Source organism: Triturus cristatus, chromosome 12 (assembly GCF_964204655.1).
Source record: "Triturus cristatus chromosome 12, aTriCri1.1, whole genome shotgun sequence".
In the NCBI taxonomy this organism is placed as follows: domain Eukaryota; kingdom Metazoa; phylum Chordata; class Amphibia; order Caudata; family Salamandridae; genus Triturus; species Triturus cristatus.
The window spans coordinates 203,856,687-203,877,146 of NC_140595.1; the positions used below are offsets into that span (position 1 = coordinate 203,856,687).

The window sequence follows — 20,460 nt, forward strand, 5'->3', positions numbered from 1 at the left end:
GTGGCGCTGCAGATTCCGGTAGTCGGCTGGCTACCTAAGATCGGAGACCTGATCCGTGAGAAGGTGGAGAACAAGAAAGAATTTGGCCCCTCTTATCGTGCACCTGTCCAAGTGTTTGGCGTGAAGGGTACTCGTAAAGTCATTTTACCACCACTTCCTGGTCGCAAAGATAACAGATACATCTCAGTGGACAATGTCAAACTACAACGTCTGGCCGATTCTACATAGTATGACACCTGCTGTTTCCTGTCCAACAATATCCAGGAATACAGTCTTGGCCAATTCCAGCAACATCAGGCCTGACACTGCCATAGAGATGACCACTGTTACTGATCCTTTGTTAAACCCTCCGGCTTGCAGTCTTCATGAAGAAACTGAATATACGTATCCTGCTAGAGAGTCATTGCCTGGATTGCAAGAAAACACACTGAACCAGTCGCATTTTACCTTTGACTGACTCCACGTCATCGAGTCCCCCCCTCCAAATTTTCTATTTTTGCCACATGGTTTAGAAGAAATTATTTGGTTCCTACTTGGGACATATATTTGGCTGGTGCTCATTGCCATTTTTTTGATCAAGTTGATTAGATTTGTGACATTTTATTTCTTTTTAATTAATGGTCATTACCTCACCGAACGCTCTGCAGGTAAAATAATTGATGGAACTTTGGCAGCACACTTATCACACATCATGAAAAGGGACTAGACTTTGGTCAACATCTCTGCCTGGCAAGTTGCGGATGGAATAGTGTGGGGTGCAGTGAACTTCCAAATTCATGGCCCCACAGAGGTGGTTAATGTTCCCACTGTACTTCTTGTTTCTATGGGGGATGTAGTGAAACAGAATATACGCTCTGATGATTGGGACGTACAAGCTGTTGAATCTTTGTTTTCTGATTTAAAGTATGCTGGATTTGATGCTGAAGATTTCTACTTAAATACTGCAAATTATGCTGATTTTTTTGGTTACCAGCATTTTGGCCATCATTACCTGCATAAAGCTAATACATTTAGAATTTTTTTTAATTACACACAATGGGAACATTGCCCAGCTCCCATTGAAGGTAGTTTGAAAACTCTTTTGAAAAAATGTGTATATTTCACTGATTTCAATATTTCCAACCCGGGTTAATTTTATTTTAAATTTAATAATACGTCCACTTCTAAGGTCATGTTCACCCACACAAAATTAGTGTATTCCAAATCCTTTATTGATCAACTGGCAGTGGGTGGCTATGGGCTATGGAATGATACTGTAGATATGAAGTCTGTTTGGGATTCTAAATTCTGGCAGGTGCAAAACAAATGAATGCACCTAAAATACCTACAATGGCTCCTTATGACACCTGGGAAAATCATACTGATTTGGCCATTGAAGATGTGCAATTGTTGCTTCCCAATAATACTTTTAATATCTCTATAGTCTGGACCCCCAGGGTTGGTTGGTTTGGCAAACAAGTTCAGATTCTTGCCAACGCCGTTTTCTAGGCAAGGCCCCAGGATACATACAGGATCGACCGGATCCACGTTTTTCTGACTCTCATTCAGTTACTACCTATTCAGTAGGAAAATTATGTCAAAATTGGTTGCAACACTCGACCCTTACGTCTGTTAAACGCCATTTGTCGTTATCAGGTGACGTTGACGTGACTGATTTTATAAAAGGGCCTGCTAGTCCTAGATCAAAAAGATATATTAATGCCACTTACAATGAAATCTGGAAGCTGTCCCAAATTGAAGCTGCTTCACGTCTAAGGGCAATAGACCAAGCTAATTTAGAAAAAGTGCTTGCTGTTGTTGAGAATAGTATTAATACTCTTTCTTCCCGTCATTGGACAATATTGTTTCATCTATTGTGGATATTGTTCATGATGAAGTATCTATTTTGTATCGTGGTCAAAATCAATTGCGTTCGAATATGGAGTTTGTCTGGACATTGCAAACTTCAAAAATGGGAAAGGTTCCATGGGATTACATGAACACGTCGTTATTTACGCCATTTGACTTGACAGACAGACAACAGTCTATGTCCTTGAAGGATTCCACATATACCATGTTACATATTGAAAAATTAGAACCTTTGCCTTTTTCAGTTGCTGAAACTAATTCTGCAGTGTGGCTCGTACATAGGGTGATAACTTTGCCATTTTCCTTGTTTAAATTTAGTTCATGTATGAAACATTACCCTTTGGGACGCTATGAACCCTTAGGTAGTGCATTTCTTCACAAGGCGTGGTCTTTAACATTCACATACAGACGCTTGCGGGATGACAGAGGTGTATCTCACTGGGGAATCATGTGATTCCTCGCCTGATCATTCTCTTGTGTGTAAGAATATACAATTGCACGGCGCATGTAATTTATCGGCGCCTAATCTGGCGTGTATTTTGAAGGGTCATCCAGTACCAGCTAACACACCTACATTTACCCTGCTAGCAAACGGTAGCCATTTTCTTTTGAATAATGAAGATTGCTGTGGCATGCTTGCTGGCATCCCTTACATTGTAACAGTCTCGCAGAGTGTGGTTTGCTGTAAAAATGTGCTTTTTCCACCCCTGCATGGGAGGCTCGACATCTCGATTTGACCTTCCATTCCGACCTTGAAGGCAGAGTTCAACAAATTGAGCAGAATAAGAGGATTGTTGTCCCAAAAAGAAGTTGCTCTCACATCTGCCCGTGAGACCTTCGTCCTTCACGTGGCTAACACCCGCACAGAGGTACATGCGCTCCTTAATACCGATCTCCCACTACATTTTGGGGCGTTGATTCACACTATCTTCAATGCTTCTAACACAACAGGCATTGCCCATTTTTTTTAAAGTTGTGGGCTCTGGCCTTGTGACCTCTTTTCAAACTATATTTGGTGTAATACCATCATTTATTTATTCATTCTATTTTTTCCAGCATCTTCGGTGGCTTGCCGCTGTTACTTGCACTAGCCGCTGGAGTCCTGCTGTTAGTTTGCTTGCTCTGGAATGGATGCTCTTCCTGTGGCACCGAACAGCCGGGACCGGCTGCTGCTGCTTCGTAGTCATATGCTTGAATGCTACGGTACTTTGCCACTGGCCACTCTGAGCGTGGCTTATGGTTTCTTCTTCCGTTTTGGTTATTTCACTTGCGTGCAACCAGTCTTCCACTCCCTGGAATGTTCGTTCGAATGGGCATTGGATCTTTGCCTCTCCTAATATGGCGTCTCCTGCCCCAGATTATGACCTGCTAATGAGTCCTCTAGTGGCGCATGAGCTGGAATGTTCTGGTGAGAGGATTATGGCCTGCGCAGCTGCCCTTGGAGTTTTAGAGGAATGGGATATCTGTGCAGCTGCACATGATTTCCTACAACAAGGTTTTCTTGAGGTACATGCAAGTTGTCCACTGATGGTGCTAGAAGCTCCCATTATTGATGAACATGAATGTTCATTCTCTTTGCTTGAATGGATGGCTACTCTCTTTTCTGACAATATCAATGACTTCCTCTTGGAGGTTGTTGCAACTTACTGCTCATACACCTTAATAGATTAACCTGGATGAATTCCATCATCTGCCGGATATTTTTTGTAATGGTTTCTTGCCCACTTCTTTCTCCCTAAATGGATTTTTTTTTAATACACAAATTAGTGCACAATTTGACTCTTTGTCCAAATATGACTGCTGCTCTTAATTCTTGCTCACTCGTTGTTGAACTCTGTTCTGTTGAGTCCACAGTCCGTTGGTCTGACCAAGGAGAGGGTGTAGTGAGGAAATGGGGTTAACAACAGACATTGCCAAGTTAGCATGAGTAGTATAATCTTGGCTGCCATTCTGCCGCATTTTTGCGCACAACACTACATGGCTCTGTTCTCGTGAAATACTTTGCTGAAGCTGCTTCACATGAGAACTGTCTATCTTTCACATATCCAGCGGGGCACTGCGACCTCTGTCTGTACAGCCTGTTCAAGGTCGAATAACAATGTATGCTGTTGATTCACTTTGGTCAGTTCCACGCACATAGACATAACATGAAGCACAGCACAGTGGCACAACTCAGGTGCTTTCAATATGTCATTACATGCATGAGAAGGCACTTTGAGAAAACCTTTCCAACATAGAAGAGCTGTGCTGATCCTGAGATGTAATTCACTGCATCTGATCTCGTAGGTATGGGGTCTCGCTGACAAAGCCCAGAGGTCTTCTATAATTATTCTAAACTAGCTCATAAACACAGGGAAGGTGGTAAAATGAGCTATAGTCCTGTTTCCACTTTCATTATAATATGATTTCCTCTTTTGTGCTTTATGGAATTGTAACAATGCTAGTTATATTGTTTTTATGCATTATGCTGCTCGCATTGGCTAGAGTACTGCATCTTAGAGCACATTAGTTAAAAATAAACATTTTAAACTATACAGTGTCTCTGATTACTCATATTGTGGACAAGTATGAGTGTGAGCGAAAGAGTGTTCTTGTTTCCCACTATTCCTGAGAGTTTACTACGTTGCATGTTTTAGGTTGTCTAATCATTGGTAGCTTCGCTGTAGTACGGACAACGAATGAGACACTAATGCTAGTCGGATTGGGGTTCTGGGCACGGAGGTGGCTTTTTTGATACACCACAATACACCGAGGTCCTAGTTTCCTGCGCATAGTTCTGTGCATGAGCAGAATCCCTGCAACAGCACCAAGACCTGCACCAGCGGCGGCTCCACCCGGGCCCTCGCCCCGGGTTTGTGTGCGCACCGCAGCAGCCCTCCTACTCGTCGCAACTTAGCTCCCATGGCTCTCAGCGCTGGCGACGGCCAGGTATGGGCCCAACGCTCCAGCGCCATCCATTTTCAGGGCTAGTTGATTCGGCAGGTGAGTTGTTACACACTCCTTAGCGGATTCTGACTTCCATGGCCACCGTCCTGCTGTCTATATCCACCAACACCTTTTCTGGGGTCTGATGAGCGTCGGCATCGGGCGCCTTAACCCGGCGTTCGGTTCATCCCGCAGCGCCAGTTCTGCTTACCAAAAGTGGCCCACTAGGCACTCACATTCCATGCCCGGCTCCACACCAGCGAGCCGGGCTACTTACCCATTTAAAGTTTGAGAATAGGTTGAGATCGTTTTGGCCCAAGACCTCTAATCATTCGCTTAACCAGATAAATCTGGGGGCTCCAAGCGCCAGCTATCCTGAGGGAAACTTCGGAAGGAACCAGCTACTGGATGGTTCGATTAGTCTTTCGCCCCTATACCCAGGACAGACTACAGATTTGCACGTCGGGACTGCTACGGACCTCCACCAGTGTCTCCTCTGGCTTCGCCCTGCCTAGGTATAGATCACCATCTTTCAGGTCCTATCACGCACGCTCATGCACCACCTCCCCGACGGAGCAGGCGGGATCCCACCTCAGCCGGCGCGCGCCAGCCCTCACCTTCACAGGGTTTCGCTCGGCCCTCCGACTCACGCACGTGTTAGACTCCTTGGTCTGTGTTTCAAGACGGGTCCGGTGGGTAACTGATATCGCTGCAGACCCCTGGCGCCTGGCGTGGCCTCCCAGCCCGGTGACGCAACGTGGTCAGGGTGCACTGAGCACAGTCGTGCCTGGAGCAGGGGGCCCTGTCCCCCCTTTCCCGCCCCTGGCGCGCCCCACGGGGCGGCCGGGAGCAGGTGCCCGGGGAGGGCACAAAGGCGGTCGAATCTCCCTCGGCCCCACAGACATGGTGAAGCTGCTGCCAGGGGGGCTGTAACACCCTCCGCCGAAGCTGAGGGCCACCTGCCACCCCTAAGCCTTCCCAGCCGACCCTGAGCCGGTCGCAGCACACCGCCGCGGAGGAACTGCACCCTGTGGGAGCTGGGTAGGGCCCAGGCGCCAGTCCCGCAGAAGGGATCTGGAACTCCTGGGCCACCGACCTTCCCGCCGTGTTGAATACTCCGGGGGGACTGCACGGACCCCATCCGGTTACCTCTCGACGGTTTCACGCCCTCTTGAACTCTCTCTTCAAAGTTCTTTTCAACTTTCCCTTACGGTACTTATTGGCTATCGGTCTCGTGACCGTATTTAGCCTTAGATGGAGTTTACCACCAGCTTTGGGCTGCATTCCCAAGCAACCCAACTCCGAGAGAACCCGATCCCAGCACGCCGGGGGCTACTACCGACCTGACACCGTCCACGTGTTGAGCCTCGATCAGAAGGACTTGGGCCCCCTGAGCGACGCCGGGGAGTACGTCTTCTGTACACCAAATTTCCCGCTCCTGCCGCTGGCTGGGAATTCGGCGCTGGGCTCTTCCCTCGCCATTACTGGGGGAATCCTGGTTTCTTTTACTCCGCTTAGTAATGTGCTTAAATTCAGCGGGTCACCACGTCTGATCTGAGGTCGTAGTCGGAAAAAACGTCGATGAGTCGGGGGAGCCGCCGGGGAAGGCCAGGCCCCTGCTGGAGCAGGGGCCTGGCGTCCCGGCAGCGTGCGCCCTGTTTACCCAGATCGGACCTGGAGGAGGTTCGCCCTCCCCAGGAAGCCAGCCGTGAAGGTGGGCACTCAAGGCACATGGGCGCGGGCAGCCGGTTGGACAACACAGACAGCCACGCAAGGCATCCGGGGCGAGCCAGGGACCAGTCGCCTACCCCCACCCTCGCCAAGGCGAGGAAGCGGGGCTAGACGCGCCGGTGGTGTACCTCGCGGCTGGACCCGGTGAGGGACCCTGCTATAGGTGATAGGGGGTCTGACCTTGTGGAGGGACAAAGGGCAGCCGAGCTAACCCTGCGATTGCCCCAGTCGCGTCCCGGGGAAGCCCCGGGGCGATTGACAATCAAGCGACCCCCAGACAGGCGTAGCCCCAGGAGGAACCTGGGGCTGCAAGGTGCGTTCAAAATGTCGATGTGTGACGGAGCAGGGACCGAGGATCACGGGGGGGTAGCGGACTGGTGGGTGCATAATACGAACTTACACCCTCTTATCCCCCCCCAGCAGCGAGAATGGCTTCCGTCACCGGACAGGGGAAGCCCTCTAGAGACGGACGACGCCGGGCCCTTTAAGTGGAATCCCGATGACAGCTGGTACACGCCCATGAGTGACGTCGTGACGCGCGAGACGTCAAAAAGGAAGGAGAGTCAGCACAGGACGGACGGCGATCCCCGGAGGAGTTTAGGAGACTATTTGAGGCGAGGAAAGGAGTGAGGAGAACGAAGGCGAGGAGGAAAGCGGTGGACGGGAAGAGCGAAGCGACTTGGAGGAGGCGTCCAGAGGAAAGGAGGAGAGATCCGGTCCGGAGGACGACGAAAGGGAGAGGAGCGAAGACGGACGGAATACGCCAGGAGGCTCAGGACACCGCGAAGCGCCCCGCCACACTCCCAGGGGAGGGGTGTGGCTGGAACAGGTACGAGGGCGTATGGCAGGGTGGATGGGCAGAGGGAAGAAACCAACCAATCCCCCTGTGTGACCCGTGTTCCCCCAAATCACCCCACCTGAGCAGAAACCCGCACTACCTACACTACGAACCCGCACACGGAGGTGTAGCACGTATTGAGTGGCACGTTGACACACTATTATGGTAGTCCCTCACCCCCGGCCCTGGTTTTAGGGTGTACCTCCTCACGAGAGAATATTCTCCTGAACGATCCTTTTTCTTTCTTTTATTTCTGGGACCCATCCTGTCCGAGTGGGGGAGAACCAGTGACGATCCAAACTGACGCCCACGAAAGCCTGAAGCAGACGGGAAAGAGGGAGAAGAAAACACGAAACCCTTCATCACGGACCCCAAGGAAAGAAAGACTAGTAGAAAGAAAAGCTATCTTTCAATAAAACCTACCGTACCTACCATTCGAGTCCTGTCTATCCCTGACCAGTCGCCACAACTGGTGTCAGAAGTGGGATTCATTCCATCTTACTCCACCTGCTACCAGATGGAGGCCCTTATACAGCATTTGGTGCAATGTCAGGAAAAACTCGGATGGGCAGTGGAACGTCAGATGACCTCCGTCCAGGCTGACCGGGAGGCCTTTCACAACACCATGGCGGCGCAATTCGAAGCCCTACAAAAAGGCCCCGTCACCACCGAGACACCACTCACGAGACCGCACAGTCCTCATCCCTCAGGAATCGCCCTGCAAAAGTATGTCCCGGGAGAAGACCCGGACGCATTTTTGACTAACTTTGAAAGGGCGGCCCGAGCCTGTGGATGGGCAGAGGACAAGTGGCCCTTCTTCTTGGCCCCCCTTCTGTCCGCAGAAGCCCAGGCAGCCTACCAAGCCGCAAACCCAACAGGGACCACTCCCTATTCTGTGATAAAAGAGGTTATCCTGGAACACCTCGGATTAGACGCAGAGGCGTATAGAGTGGGGTTCCGCAAGGAGAGAGGTATGGTTGGGGAGAACCCAAAAACTTTATACTTTCGCCTCAAAATGGCCTCGGAAAAATGGTTGCGACCGGACTCCAGTTCTAAAGAAGAGATAATGTCCCGAATTTGTTTGGAACAATTTCTAGAGGCCTTACCATATGGGACTCAGCGGTGGCTGAAACAGCATCCCAACTTAACGGTAGCCCAAACCATCGAAATGGCTACCCAGTTCAGTAGGGCCCAACCCCGACACCCCGCCCTGGAGTATGAGAAAACCCACAAACCGGGACCGCCGACAAGGACAGAGAAGAAAGTCAAAAGTTTCCCGGAGATAGTTCGCCCCAGAACGGGAAAAGTGGACTTGGGATCCATACGGGGCCCCAGTGTTATGATTGCGGAGAATGGGGGCATATCGCCCGCCTTTGTCCTAAAAAGAGACATGAAGAGCCCATGGAGGTCGGATATCTGCCAAAGGCTGTGTTGTATTCTGCAGAGTTTGGACCTTCATATTACGCAAGGGTAACTATAAATCAAAAGATGGTAAAAGCCTTGTTAGACTCCGGCTGCAGACAGTCAGTGGTAAAGAGGGCCCTAGTACTTCCCGACCAATATCTGCAAAACAACACTGTCCTAATCAGATGCATACATGGAGATGTCAAGCCCTACCCCTTGGCCCGAGTCCCGATTACCCCACACAACCATCCCACTCAGGTAGTGAGAGTAGGGGTGGTAGACACCTTACCCGAGGACGTCATTCTTGGGGTGGACAATCCCGGGTTCATGTCACTGTTCAGGGAGGAATTGAGGGAACAGAAGGAAGAAAGGAAAAGACCCGCTCCGACCCTGTTAGCTACAGACCCCTGGATTATCGACCGCAGTTTTAGGTTTTCCCAGGCCAATGACCGAACCCTTTTTAATGCATGGGAACAAGCCCATCAGAATACAACCAGAACTGAAGAAGTATTCCCCAGGTTTCTTATCAAGAACGACCTGTTATATAGGGAGGGCAAGAAGAACGAGCCCCTACAATTGTTGGTACCTCAGTCGTTTAGAGAACAGGTCCTGTTTTTTTCACACACCCATTTAACGGCAGGGCATGCGGGCAAAGAGAAGACTACCTCCAGTATCTTACGACACTTTTACTGGCCAGGAATCTATAGGGATATTGAACGACACTGTCAGTCCTGCGAAACCTGCCAGAAGAAGAACTCCTATCGGCCTCCCCCGGCTCCTCTCCGCCCGCTACCAATCATAGGAGTCCCCTTTGAAAGGGTGGGAATGGATTTAATTGGACCACTTCCCCGGACTCGGAAAGGACATCTACACGCTCTCGTGATTGTGGATTATGCCACCCGTTTTGTGGAGGCCTACCCCCTTCCGAAGCCTAACACCAAAAACGTGGCTGACAAGCTCATAGAGCTTTTTTCACGAGTGGGGTTTCCCAAGGAAGGTATCACAGACCAGGGCACTCCGTTCACTTCCCGCCTGATGAAGGAGGTATGCCAAACCTTAGACATCCACCAGTTGAGGACCTCGGTGTACCACCCACAAACCGACGGACTAGTCGAGAGATACAGCCGCACCCTGAAGAGTACCCTCAAAAAAATGTTGGCAGTGGAAGGCCGAGAATGGGACAAACTACTTCCTTTGGCATTATACGTCCTACGATCCCAGGTACAGAGTAGCCTAGGTTGTTCGGCGTTTGAACTCCTATACGGACGGCAGCCACGATCATTATTGGAAATGACAAAGGACGCATGGGAAACTGAGGAGAGACAGGACCATTGTACTCTACTCGATTATACGATCCAACTGAAGAACAAGATAGGAAAATTAAGACAGATGGCACACGCCACGTTGGAAAGGAGCCAAGAAAAACAAAAAAAGGTACTATGATCAAGGAACCAAGTTAAGAAGACTACAGAAGGGAGACTGGGTGTTGATCTTGCTTCCCTCCACCAGTAGCAAATTCACAAAAGAATGGCAGGGCCCCTTTCAAGTGGAGAAGGTGATAGGCAACACTACATATGGGATACGGATGACGAACTCCAAAATACAGAACTATCACATAAACCTGCTTAAAAAATGGATTGGACCCCTACCCAGACCTGCCCATTTTTTAGTGCCGACCCCCTCCCTTAAGGAATCGACGGTTCATGAATTAGTAGTAAATCCTGACCTTTCCAGATCCCAGCAACAGGACCTGGCAGAAACATTGAAACCTTTTGAGGAGTTTTTCTCCAATAAACCAGGGAGGACCCAGCTGATAGAACATCAAATCCATATCCTCCCCGGAAAGATAATCAGGCAAAAACCCTACAGAATCCCGGCTGCCAGGAGAGAAGCCATAAGGAAAGAAGTCACCAACATGTTACAACTCGGAGTTATTAGACCATCCACCAGCGAGTGGACGTCACCCATTGTGATGATCCCGAAGCCGGACGGAACCACTCGGGTCTGTATGGATTTCCGAGCGTTAAATGAGTTATCCACGTTCGATGCTTACCCTATCCCAAGGGTGGACGAACTCATAGAGAGGATAGGGGATGCCAGCTACATCACGACCTTCGATCTCACCAAAGGCTACTGGCAAGTGCCCCTGAAGGAAGCGGATCGAAAGAAAACCGCATTCGCCACAGATCAAGGTTTGTTCGAATTTACCGTGTTACCGTTCGGCCTCCACGGGGCCCCGACCACCTTTCAACGGTTAATGAATGCGGTACTCCAACCATATATATCCTTTAGTTCAGCCTACCTGGACGATATTGTGGTATATAGCACCACCTGGGAACAACATCAACACCATCTAACGACCATATTGAGTGCCCTTAGACAAGCGGGCCTACACATCAATGCCAAGAAATCGAAAGCCGCCTTCCATAAGGTCAAATACCTGGGGTATGTCCTTGGTGATGGCGTTATAGCTCCCCAAGCCGAAAAAGTGAGAGCGATTACCAAAACTCCCTTTCCGGCCACAAAAAAACAGCTTAGAGGGTTCCTTGGTCTTATAGGTTACTACCGGCGGTTCATACCACAGTTTGCCGAATTAGCCTCCCCACTGTTCCGATCTTCTTCAGAAAAACAGCCCCATCAGTAGGCTAACACACCCGAGTGAGAGTGCTTTACGGGCCTTCCAGGACTTAAAAGCGGCCATAACCACAACCCCTGTCCTAATTTCCCCTGACTTCAACAAACCCTTTATTGTAGCCACCGATGCCTCCAATACAGGGATCGGGGCGGTCCTCTCACAGATTGGGGGGGATGGGTTGGAACACCCCTTGCTATACGCAAGTCGAAAGTGGTTTCCCCGGGAAATCAAGTATCCCACGATTGAACGCGAATGCCTGGCCATTAAATGGGCTATTGAAAAACTGAGTTACTACCTGGAAGGTAAACCTTTTGTCCTATACACAGACCACGCCCCCCTTAAAATGGATGTACAGAAACAAAAGCCAGAACCAGAGGATTCTTCGTTGGTTTCTGTCATTACAACCTTTTTCTTTTGTGGTAAAACACCGTAAGGGGAGGGACAATAACAATGCTGACTTTCTATCACGATACCCTCCTCTCCCCGATCGGGAGAATCCAGGGGGGGAGGTGTGTGACGGAGCAGGGACCGAGGATCACGGGGGGGGGGTAGCGGACTGGTGGGTGCATAATACGAACTTACACCCTCTTATCCCCCCCCAGCAGCGAGAATGGCTTCCGTCACCGGACAGGGGAAGCCCTCTAGAGACGGACGACGCCGGGCCCTTTAAGTGGAATCCCGATGACAGCTGGTACACGCCCATGAGTGACGTCGTGACGCGCGAGACGTCAAAAAGGAAGGAGAGTCAGCACAGGACGGACGGCGATCCCCGGAGGAGTTTAGGAGACGATTCGCGACGAGGCGAGGAAAGGAGTGAGGAGAACGAAGGCGAGGAGGAAAGCGGTGGACGGGAAGAGCGAAGCGACTTGGAGGAGGCGTCCAGAGGAAAGGAGGAGAGATCCGGTCCGGAGGACGACGAAAGGGAGAGGAGCGAAGACGGACGGAATACGCCAGGAGGCTCAGGACACCGCGAAGTGCCCCGCCACACTCCCAGGGGAGGGGTGTGGCTCGAACAGGTACGAGGGCGTATGGCAGGGTGGATGGGCAGAGGGGAGAAACCAACCAATCCCCCTGTGTGACCCGTGTTCCCCCAAATCACCCCACCTGACCAGAAACCCGCACTACCTACACTACGAACCCGCACACGGAGGTGTAGCACGTATTGAGTGGCACGTTGACACACTATTATGGTAGTCCCTCACGCCCGGCCCTGGTTTTAGGGTGTACCTCCTCGCGAGAGAATATTCTCCTGAACGATCCTTTTTCTTTCTTTTATTTCTGGGACCCATCCTGTCCGAGTGGGGGAGAACCAGTGACGATCCAAACTGACGCCCACGAAAGCCTGAAGCAGACGGGAAAGAGGGAGAAGAAAACACGAAACCCTTCATCACGGACCCCAAGGAAAGAAAGACTAGTAGAAAGAAAAGCTATCTTTCAATAAAACCTACCGTACCTACCATTCGAGTCCTGTCTATCCCTGACCAGTCGCCACACGATGATCAATGTGTCCTGCAATTTACACTAATTCTTGCAGCTAGCTGCATTCTTCATCGACGCATGAGCCGAGTGATCCACCGCCAAGAGTCACAGGCAACTTTTCGAAAACGTTCGCCCCCCTGCAGGCCCAGGAGAGGCGGGAGGAAGGCGACGCCATCCATTAACCGCCCGCACGGCAAGACGGCCCAGGCACCCCGTTCAAGGCTTCCCCTCTGGGAGTCAGACTACACTGATGGGAGGAAAAAAACGTTACCATTGCTGCAGGATGTTTTCCCAGTTGTTGTACAGCCACATTTATCTCCAACAACAAAACTGGAATTTCCCTGTGTGCCGAATGTTCAAGTGTCTATTTATGCACATTGGCAGTATTTATGTATCAACTTTGAGATGAAGGATGTGCCGTTGACGGCTGAACTGTTTGTAGTATTAAACTAATGTATTGTTGGCACCTGCCTGGGTATGCAGTAGATGACATTAGGAGTGTCTCCTAGCCGTAAAAGCAGTATTGTTATTGTTCATGTCAGTTTGGGCAAGTCTCACAAGTAGTCTATCTGCTCTATCACCCTTTGAGTGTCTTAGGGCTAGAAACTCATTGTAGTTATGCACTCCAAATCTATTAGGCAAGACTATGTGCAGTTTTCTCTTGTGTCAGTACATGTCTTTCAGCATTGGATCCTTTGCAGCCCCATCAGCAAGTGGTTGTGATTAGTCTGTGTTTGGAGAAGTATTCCACTCTAGGTATCAACGCGGGTGTGTATTGTGTGTATGAGATAGTACAAATATTTCCGTTGGGTAGACTGCTGACCATATGGTCTTAAATTATAGCCTGTTGCCCAGTCCATCAGCTTGTCGGAGAGCTTTGTTTTTGGAGAACTAAGCAGCGGCAGGTGGGATCTGTCCATATTAACGTCACTGAAACACCATATTTTACTCCCGAACAGGAGCGGTTTGTGCTGGGCTATGGCTGTCAGTGGTATTATGGTGTTTAAGTGAGTTGCCTGTTTGGTGTTGAGGGAGTACAGACCCAGCAGGGGCCATCTATCCTTCAATCACCCAGTCACATACAAATAATGCCCCTCACTATTGTCTCCTCATTTCGAAGCAGCCCAGGGTTGCACCCACATCAACATGACCCTGGTGTATGCAATGTTTGGGGAAGAATACATTTGCCCTTTCCACTTGCGCCACAGTGTCTCCCCCCCTGTGCAGTCATGAGATGTGTCTTCCACATATTGTCAGGTATGTGTCAGCTTGGTATCTCTTAGTAACATGACCTGGCCCTTTGATGATCCATGTCAAGGATGACTGTGTTTTGTCAGCTGTGTGCGATTATGGGAGGGGATCACCTTGTAGTTTGGATCACCCATGTCCACTGCTTTCAAAGTTGTGCTCTTAATGTGCCTGCTGTCCCGTTGGCCATGGAATGAGGCCTTGTGTACCATAACTGTAACCTGACTGATACAATAAGGTTTTTGCCTGTCGCAGCCTCCTAAAACCGAAGTGAAAAATAACTTTCCCAACTGAAATACACTTCCGTGGGCCGGACTTGGAACTGCCCCTTGTCCACTTTGAAAATAAATGTGAAACAAGGTGAGGAGGGTGTTGTACAACTTGTGCTTTAATAGATTACCCCCTTTAAGTCCCTAAACTTCATATACTTTTAAGGTTCAGCACCTTTTGTTCTCTCTAATGTGTTACCTAGGCTCAGGGAGGCACATTCAAGCAATCTCAGTGGTGTTTCATGGTTCTTTAGTGTGCCTGCATAAACCATTTGAGTCGGAGTTAAAATGTAGCCAAGTCTCTTCTCCAAAGTACAAAAGCCTGAAATAGGCTACCTACCTATCCAGTGTTTGAGGTCACATTCATAGCAGGTCATTTACCGACTGGGGTGTTACCCTGGTGAGTTCCTCCACTTCACTTTATGTGAAGGGGGATACCTTTCAGTCTTTGGAGCTAGTTGCTTCTGATGGTACTTTTTGGTCATCTTAGTTAGGCTGCAGAAATGCAGCTGTTGTCTTCACAACTTGCTGTTGAGTGGGAGCTGATGCATACCTTGGCCATGTGCTCCGGTTTTGGTGCTAACGCTTACGTCTGTATTTGCCTCTCTGCATCTCCCATTTTCACATTGCATCCACCTGGATCAGTATCCAATGCTGTTTAGCCCAATCCCAAGCCACATCCACCTCAGTGAAGAAAAATTAAAATTTGATGTTGTTATAATCTTCGTTTTGGTGGGGCAGGGCATGCTGCATTTCAGGCCGATTCGGCGCAGCTTGCTCTTCACCCCTACGAAGTTGATTAAGTGATGCTGGATCAGTCAAGCTATTATCTGGAAATATTAGGACCTTGTTGCTGTCTATTTTGAGTTGCCCTGCCTTCCAGCCGTCTGCAGAATATTGCACTGATCACTGAAATGTAGTAATTTGTCAGTTCTTGGCCTAGGCGACACACCGGGGCAAGGATGACTTTGCCGGCACAGGGTGGACACTTTTAAATGATAAGACGGAAGACATCCTTGTGGCGCTAGTCCAGAGGATCTCCAATTCTCCAAAAATGTAAACATGTCTTGACTTTCTATACCCTCAGGTGTGTCTACTATTCAAGTGTTGCTGTGCCTAGTACACCCTTCTGCTTCCTATGGCCTAACCTCAAAAAACCAGGCAAGGTCTTTGAGTTCTTGGATTTATTTTTGCAATTTCATTGTTTGCAGCGGGAGTGTTTGCTCAGTTTGTGGCACCCTGTCAGTGTGTTTCTCCTGGTCTTCTCTCAAAAGTACCAAATCGACGACGTCGTCTGTCTGTCTTTGCATCCAAGGGCTCCCTTATGATTGTGATTGCTTCCAGTACAGTGTCTAGCTTGACTGGTTTTGCCTGTGCACTTGGATTAGGAGCCTGGTCATCCAGTTCATTTTGCCTGGAGCGCTCAAGTAGTTTTGGCGCACTACTGTGGGCAGTAGAGCTATTTCGTTTAAACCAGGCTTACTCATTATTAAATCTAGTGACTTGCAGAGCAAAGTCTCTGTGTCCCCACCATGTTTACTCTGGGAAAGGAGAATTGTACTACTATTGTTTGCTTCCTGTTTTTGTTCAACACTTAGGTTGCAGCACAATCAAGATTCTGGTGTTGTTGTGCTGTTGGCCCACTTCCATCCTAAATATATCAACACATCTCGTGTGGCGGTGGAGGCACAAGCAGCTAACCGTCAGTGGCAGTCTCCCAGATCATCACTCCCATGCAAAACTCAACCCGGCCTAATGAGCCAGTGTTGTTGCTCTCCTAAAAGTTTAATACTTTGCAAGTACTTGACTGTCCCACTTTCTGTTATGCCCACTGGTCATCAGTTTCACAACTGACATAAGTGCTAGGCGTGTATGCTGCTCCAGGTGCTACTTCGGTTCCTGTGTCCCAGACCACTGTGCCTCCTGCCAACACAAAAGGGGTTGGAGGGAAGGCGGGGCCAGCATTTTTTAGTGGGTCCACATTGGGGTGCATTCTCAAAAGGATGACAGACTGCCTCACTTGTTGTTTGTATGGGGGTGCTTCATGGGCCCGCAGGGCCCCTCACTTCAGGTTGTGGCCTTCAGCTACATCAACAGTCAACCTGTGATCACTGGTCTATGCACTCCATCAGGCAGACGTCTCTCGATGCTTGAAGGTAGACGAGGATGGTTAAGTATTTTAGTAAGGGACAACCATGGGCACACTGTGACCCATCCAGCTGCTGCGGTTTCTCACCTACTCAGCCTTTCCCAATTAGTTCTTCCACACTAACCGTGCAGCCTGGTCTGGGGATATGCACTATTGTCTCATCCTGGCAGGTCCAAACTCCTCGTCTCGCATCTGAGCAAGTTACTTCTCTATACCCAGCGTGCTCCAGTCTCCCACATTCTTGTAGGAAGGCAAGCTTCTCCAGTCTGCCCATCCCAGATAAGGTGTCACTGTGCATTGTGTGCTGCCTTACTCCTTGGATCTTCCAGAATGCCCTTGCAGCCCCCTCAGGGGATACAGGAGCACGCTGAAGCAAGAGCCTGTGCTACCTTTAAGAATGCCTATACTTGCAGGACGATGGAGTACTTGTGGCGTGCAAGATGAACAGGTCAGTTAGAATATTCCTGCCATCTTGGCTGTCTAACCCTTATGTTATCCAGTTAAGCAACCTCTGGACATTTTCCTTTCTAACAAAAAAACATGGCTGTTTCAGGGCCCAAGCTATAGTTGTAAGGCTAGCAGACAACTGACATTGCAGCAAGCAATTTAGATTAGGTGGGTGTATGAGTACGTTGTTTGGAAGAGTCTAGTTTTCATATTTTCCAACTAATAAAACATAGCATTCTATCTCCTTAAGACCCTCTGTGTGAGTATTCCATACTTTTAAGAAAAAAGGTATATAGACTTAAGCGTTCTGCTTTTTGGTTCTAGAGATTTGAAGGATTGTAGCAGTGTGGAGAGAATGTATTTGAGGATTTTGTTTCAGAAGCGTTTTAAGCACACGTTCTAAAACGCTGTATTATATTGGTGCTCATATAGCGTTTTTCACACCCTTTGAGAGTATAAAGGTTCTTTTTTTTTTTTTTTTTTTTTTTTTCGGAAAACCTTTATTTAACAGTATGTGCAGACAAATACGGGCCTACAACCCTCAGGCCGGCCTCGACAATAAAGGGCACATCAGCAAGCAATTATACAACTCAGCAGCATATCAGTACAAGAACGAATAGACCCGGTCACGTTACACACAATTGTGCCGCCGAGCGCCAGGATGATGAGGTTTAATTTTTATAAAGTTTTGAAATAAGTCCATAGCAACAGGTCTGGAAGGATCCGAATCAAAGCAATGCAGTTAGGACTATAGTGGGCAACGATCATCAGAAAAGTCAGCAGCATTATCCGTAAGGTAATCAATCGCACTCAATGAAATCAGGATAGAAAAGAAGCATATCACATGACGATCCCCAAGCACTACCCACGAGTTCCCAAACCTCCCATCGACCCAAGAAAGAAGAAAGGAAAGAGCAAGCGAGAAAGGTAAAGAGTAGAAAGGGAGAAGAGAAAAAGAGAAAAGAAAGAAAGAAAAAGGAGGCCCATAGAAAAAAAAAAAAAACCCAACAAGGAAATATACCCCCCACCCTACACGCATGCAGAGGCTACGGCCTACCCCCCCTAGCAGTGTGTCTGTCGCCCCAAAAGAGTACCCGAAATGTAGAAGAAGAGAAAGAGAAGAAAAAGAAAAAGAATGTCACGGTTGATCGGAGGAGGGCCAAGGATCTATTCAATACAAGCAAAATCGTTATCCGCGGTCACCCAACCCCAGGCCCCGACCTAACACCCATGCTACATGTACCTCCAACAGTCACAAGTCCCAGTCCCAGCCATATACGTATCAATGTGCAACAAGAAAAACCCCCTTCCTCAGCCTTGGCCCCTTCGAATCTGCAGTCCAACAGAATCCAATTGCAGTACAGCCAACCTGGACGGGATGGGCCACCATGGAGTCCGTTGCAGAAGTCGAGGTGTAAAAGACAAGTCAAACTGGAGTGAAGCTCGATAGTAAAGGACCACAGAATGCGCCACTGCTATGCCGTGGCTAGTACAACAGGGAGCAGGACGATGCATAAGTTCCAGAGTAGCGGCCGGCCGATGTACAGGAAGCAAGTCCAGGAGGACGCTCAGAAACGTGGCACCAAGGGACAAAAGAGATGGGCAAAACGGCGTCTGAGACACAAGCTCCGGCCATACCAAGGGAGCAGTATTGTCAGACTCCTCCAGGGCAGAGCCGAAGAGTACCGCAGCGGGCACTGGGACACGTCCCCCCGTCACTGCCACATACCTCAACTCGGGTGATCCACCGACAGTCGACTGAAGATGTGGCTTAACATGCCGCACTGGAGAATCATCATGGCCAGCTGAAAAAGTCCAATCAAACCGGTCCTCCAAACCAGTGGCAGAGTCGTGGAAGGCCAACCGCAGGTCCTCCAGTGCTGCCAGGATGTCGCGAAGCCCCAGCGGTGGATCAAGGATGGAGGGTGCTGTTGCGTCCGCCACCTTAGGCAAGCAACCATCGAGCGCCCCGGGAAGCAAGCCCCCTTCACCAGCCATCGGTATCTGGAAAGTGATGAGCTCTCTGCGGGGCCCTGGTGGTGCCGGAAACGTGGAGGCAGCCGGTCGTGGAGAGGCTTCAAGGACAGGGGAATCTGTGGTGCAGGGAAACCCACCGGCAAGACCAGGGTTTCCGATGTGGAAGATGGCGTCCGCTGCTGTAGGCTGCAACAAAGAAGCGATCCCGGCCCTCTCCCAGCTGGGCCGGGATACAGTATACGAGAGCCGGATACAATGTTGCGAGCGGGGCGCGCTGGGCAGCCGAGCATGGAAAAAGCTGCTGTGAGAATCCCAGCGCCGCGCTCCAGGTCCGGTGCACCGGCTCCTCCCTCTCCACAGCGGCCGCTGCTATCGTTGTCGTCGCCGCCGGCCGTCCCCACTAAACAATGGCCCGGCTGCGACCGCTCGGAAGGCCGGAATGGAAACCGGGGCTCAACTCCGCCGGGGCAGCTCCGTTCTCGACCGGAGTCTCAGTAACGTGGTCAGGGACGTGGCGCAGGTAGGCGTAGGGCTCGGAGGTGCAGGATTCTTGCCAGGATATCGACGAAGGGCGCAAGGGTCGGCGGAGCCGAAGAGCTAGGCGGCCATCTCGGCTGCAGGCTAGGCTCCTCCCCTATAAAGGTTCTTAAATGTAACATTGCATGTGACTGGCAACTGTGAGGGCTAATAAAATGGTTGGATTACAGTCCTTTGAGGGCAACAATTTTCTGTATTGTAAATACATCATGTTTAAAGTGAGGTAGTCAAAAGGCTATAGTAGAAAAATGCTGAAAACAATAGCTGAACAGCTTTTTGCTATATGTAGAAAGACCATCAAATACAGCTATGTACGATACAGCTTTCAATTTTGATGGACATTCGATGGGTAGTTACGCAGGTAGTGACAAAAAGTTTCTTTAGAGTTTAAGGGAAATGTTATTTTTCAGGACCACCTATGATCTTTCCCACTACCTTAATCGATTTTCTTAAAGCTTTGCAGAAATAAATCAGTGGTCCAAACACTAGTTTTAGAAATTTGGTGCAGCAGGGGTAAAGTTGAAGATCTGTTTAGGTTTATAACGAGCCCCAGCAAACAAGTTAGCTACAAAAGAGGTTTGTTTGTTTGAAATAATACTGGTAAGTAGTTCATAGCTATAAAGACAAATGATAATCTTTAGCTTATTTCATAGTTTTGTTCCCATGCCTCCAAAACCTCATTAGCACACGGTCACAAAATTAGATTCTGGGTTGTCTCTAGTCACTTGCTCATTCTTTGTTCTCCTGCATCTAATTCACCTCAGAGTGCCGTGGGTCACTAGGGGCATCCTAGGCTAGAATATAGGAACACACCAATTGGTTTACTTAGGTCACGGTAAGTCACTTTAAACTACCCTCCTCTCTACAACCAGGGCAATTACCAATTCTAGAAAATTTGGCAGAATAATTCCATTCTGACCTCGCTCCAATAGAGAACACTTAAAACTCATTCGACCCCTTAAGACGGCATGCC

At 49.2% G+C, this 20,460-nt stretch overlaps 1 protein-coding gene and 2 pseudogenes across 2 annotated transcripts in view; all 3 read right to left on the bottom strand.

Annotated features, from left to right (window-relative positions):
- PDPR (pyruvate dehydrogenase phosphatase regulatory subunit) overlaps positions 1 to 20,460 on the bottom strand; it is a 567,407-nt gene that overhangs the window by 375,483 nt on the left and 171,464 nt on the right. The window lies entirely within an intron of this gene.
- On the bottom strand, positions 4,619 to 6,336 carry LOC146773070 (28S ribosomal RNA; annotated as a pseudogene).
- Positions 12,810 to 12,967, bottom strand: LOC146773071 (5.8S ribosomal RNA; annotated as a pseudogene).